A 4,242-nucleotide genomic window follows, 5' to 3' on the forward strand; every position below is an offset into this window, starting at 1 on the left:
GTGAATGTTGCAAACGGGCGGGCAGGGGTTGCACCGAAGACAGACACAGAGTGGTGGAGTAACTCAGCGGGTCGGGCAGCATCTGTGGAGAGAAGGAATGGGCGACGTTTCAGGGGGAGACCCTTCTTAACGGACCGGTTCCTTCTCTCCAGCGATGCTGCCTGGCCCTCTGAGTTACTCCAGCACTTTGTGTCTATCTGCGGCTTAAACAGGCATCTGCAATTCCTTCCTGTACAGGGAGTGTATTTAGAGGGCCAGGTGGGCAGGTGACCAGGTGTGCAGGTGGGCAAGTGTTCAGGTGGGCAGGTGGGCAAGTGTTCAGGTGTGCAGGTGGGCAGGTATGCAGGTGTGCAGGTGGGCAGGTGTGCAGGTGTGCAGGTGTTCAGGTGTTCAGGTGTGCAGGTATGCAGGTGGGCATGTGGGCATGTGGGCAGGTATGCAAGTGGGCAGGTGGGAAGGTGTGCAGGTGGACAGGTATGCAGGTGGGCAGGTGAGCAGGTATGCAAGTGTTCAGGTGTGCAGGTGTTCAGGTGGGCAGGTGGGCAGGTGTGCAGGTGGGCAGGAATGCAGGTGGGCAGGTGTGCAGGTGGGCAGGTGTGCATGTGGGCAGGTGGGCAAGTGTTCAAGTGTGCAGGTGGGCAGGTATGCAGGTGGGCAGGTGGGCAAGTGTGCAGGTGGGCAGGTGGGCCTGTTCAAGTGGGCAGGTGGGCAGGTATGCAGGTGGGCAGGTGGGCAGGTGTGCAGGTGGGCAGGTGTGCAGGTGGGCAGGTGGGCAAGTGTTCAGGTGTGCAGATGGGCAGGTGTACAGGTGGGCAGGTATGCAGGTGGGCAAGTGTGCAGGTGGGCAGGTGGGCAAGTGTGCAGGTGGGCAGGTGGGCCTGTTCAAGTGTGCAGGTGGGCAGGTGTGCGGATCGGGCCCAGGACCGACGGGCGCCGTCGGCCGCCTCCAGTTTCATCCAGGCCGCTCCTGTTGCCTGATCGCCGCGGCTCCGGCCTTCGGCCAACTCTCTGATTTGTCATCCTTGCGACGGGACAAAACACAAGAACAAGTGTCAGGTCAACGCCGCCTTTATTTTCGTTTAATTTCCGCAGCGCGATTGAAATGGAAATGAGTGTCGGGTTAACCAGACGGCGGCGTTGGGCAGTGAAGCGGCGAATCTATCAAAGGGGGAATCATTAGAAACCAGACTCCAGCCGGGTGGGCAGAGGTGGACAGAGATGGAGTGGGTGGGACAGGGAGCGGGGGGGGGGGGTGGGGGGACAGGGAGCGGGTGGGGTGGGACAGGGAGAGGGGGGGTGGGACAGGGAGCGGGGGGGGAGGGGGGGGACAGGGAGCGGGTGGGGGGGGGGGGGGGAAGACAGGGAGCGGGTGGGGTGGGACAGGGAGAGGGGGGATGAAAGAGCAGCAGGATATGAGTCCAGCTCACATGATGTGATCACGGCTGATCATCCAAAGTCAGATCCCGGCTCCGGCCTTCTCCCCATAATCCCTCGATTCCCTTAGCCCGAAGAGCTAAATGTAACGAATAAATCTATGGGTCTTTTGATTTGTAATTAGTTTGATTAGTCCTGCTATCCCACAGTGAGTCATGTGCGGGGAGGGGAGATTAGTTTATCCTAGCATCAGGCGTTGCGGGCCGAAGGGCCTGTCCCCGTGCTGTACTTTTCCATGTTCTGTAGGGGAGGGGGGAGGCCAATGTAAACTTGCTGCTGCGACCCATGTTCCTGTTTGCTTGTCACGGCTGGAATCCGACCCGAAACTTTTCCCATTCCTTCTCTCCACAGATGCTGCCTGACCCGCTGAGTTACTCCAGCACTCTGTGAAACGTCACCTATCCATGTTCTCCACAGATGCTGCCCGACTCACTGAGTTACTCCAGCTTTTCGTGTCTACCATCGATTTAAACCAGCATCTGCACTTTTTTCCTGCACATTTTATCCGCTCCAATGTACCACTGGCTCCACTAACCGCGGCTTGAAGTCGCATCTCACCAGTGCCACGGAAATATCTTTCATTTCTTTTGACAACGAGAGTGAGATTTAAAAAATATATAAGTAGGATTAATAATTTTGTATTCTGGATTTTGTAAAAAATTTAAAATACTCCGGCAAACTAATATTTTATAAGAAGATAACTGCAGATGCTGGTACAAATCGAAGGTATTTATTCACACAATGCTGGAGTAACTCAGCGGGACAGGCAGCATCTCAGGAGAGAAGGAATGGGTGACGTTTCAGGTCGAGACCCTTCCTCAGATTGATCAATCTGAAGAAGGGTCTCGATCCGAAACTTTCCCCATTCCTTCTCTCCTGAGATGCTGCCTGACCTGCTGAGTTACTCCAGCATTGTGTGAAACTAATATCGTATCCGTGGGTGTTGCTGAGCAGGTACAGGTGAGAGGTATCTGACACTAGATCTGCATCTGATCACTTTATACACCTTGGTCCAAGCCACGACCACCAGCCAACAGCGGATCAACACTATCCTGAACAATACATGTTACATTAGTTACTTCCCGCTTCAACTCCTTCTCCTCCGAGATTCCTGGACACACAGTTTCCACAGATCTACACCTCCAGTGTCTTGTCAAATGACAATTTACACGGGGGAATTGATATTTGAAAGCGTTGGGGCAAGTTCGTTCAAGTCTCGGACAAGTGGTCAGCATTAAATCCCACGGCTCATTCGCCACCGGCCCCTTGAGCCGCTCGCCGCCCTCTCCTCTCCTCTCCTCTCCTCTCCTCTCCTCTCCTCTCCTCTCCTCTCCTCTCCTCTCCTCTCCTCTCCTCTCCTCTCCTCTCCCCCCGACAGATGAACAAGACAATTGCAGCGGTCCCATTGAAACCCCTTCCTTCAAATTTCTCCTCTAGGCTTGTATCTTTCATTTCCCCGTGACTGCTGGGTTTATGGAAGATAGACACAGAATGCTAGAGTAACTCAGCGGCGTTTCAGGTCCGAAACGTCGCCCATTCCTTCTCTCCACAGATGCTGCCTGTCTCGCTGAGTTACTCCAGCTTTTCCTTTCTATCTTCGGGTTAATTCAGCATCTGCAGTTCCTCCTCCACCTGCTGGGTTTACGGATTAGCCTTGGCACGGATAATATTCTGATTCTATAACTGGATCCACGACTTCTAGATTATAACACAAGAGAATTAAATAATAAGTAGTAAAGCTAGATAGTTATAGAAAACATGTAGATTAATATACGACGAGTAAACACACTGTGGACCATGTTTTTCCCTTGCTAGTATTCTGTGGCTACCCTTTGTTAGGTTCCACTAGTCTTGTAAACCTGAGGACTACCGCTGTTCTCAACGCCATCATAAGCATCTTAATTTTCATTTGAATGAGAATCCACTCTTATTTTATCTTCATTGTGCAGTCGTCCTTAGTAGTCTTAAGTTATAAAAACCATGCAAAGGACAACCAAAGAAAGGGAATATCTCTAAAATTAGCACACAAAAAAGGTACACAATTCTACAAATATATAAAAAGACAACAGCTAAAGTAAGTAGGGATCTCTTGAGAGGAAAAGATACAGCTAGGAATACTGAGAAGTTAATAAAATATTTTGCATAAGTTATTGCACTGGAGTATAAAGTCAACAAACCCTAATGAGCGTGAACCCTCTAATCCAGAGAGAGTGTAGTCAAAAGTAATTAATCTTAACAAAGGTAAATGATGTGACTTTAGTAAAGCTCATCAAAGCAGTGCATGACCCACATTCACGGGTGATAACAAAGTTTGTCGTAGAGACGGTAGATACAATAGTAGAAACCTCACAATTACTTTTAGATTTTATGAAGACCCTGGTGGATTGAACACCTTTACGTTTTGTACAAATTCACAGAATGAGGGAGAGAGAGAGAGTAGTCTGTGTGGCTGAGTTATTCCAGCATGTTGTGTATCACACTGCACTGCAGACCAGCCATACCAGCCATACCAGCCAGACCAACATCAGTTGTGAAACTGCTGCAACCCATTATCAAGGAAGCAGTAACAATACATTTAGGAAATCATTGTGTTACCAGGTAGCATAGAGAGGGGACAGGTGTTGCAGAAATCCAATACATCACGAGTTTGTTGAGGATATAACAAGATTGATAAAGGATGTTTATCATAACCAAATAAGAGATTTGCTACTCAGAGTAAGAGACCATGTGAGAGGTAGTGGGGGAGTCATACATTAACATGGATCACCTTCAGTCTGGAGAAGGGTCTCGACCCCAAACGCCACCCAT

Source organism: Rhinoraja longicauda, chromosome 36 (assembly GCF_053455715.1).
Source record: "Rhinoraja longicauda isolate Sanriku21f chromosome 36, sRhiLon1.1, whole genome shotgun sequence".
Classification (NCBI taxonomy): Eukaryota; Metazoa; Chordata; class Chondrichthyes; order Rajiformes; family Arhynchobatidae; genus Rhinoraja; species Rhinoraja longicauda.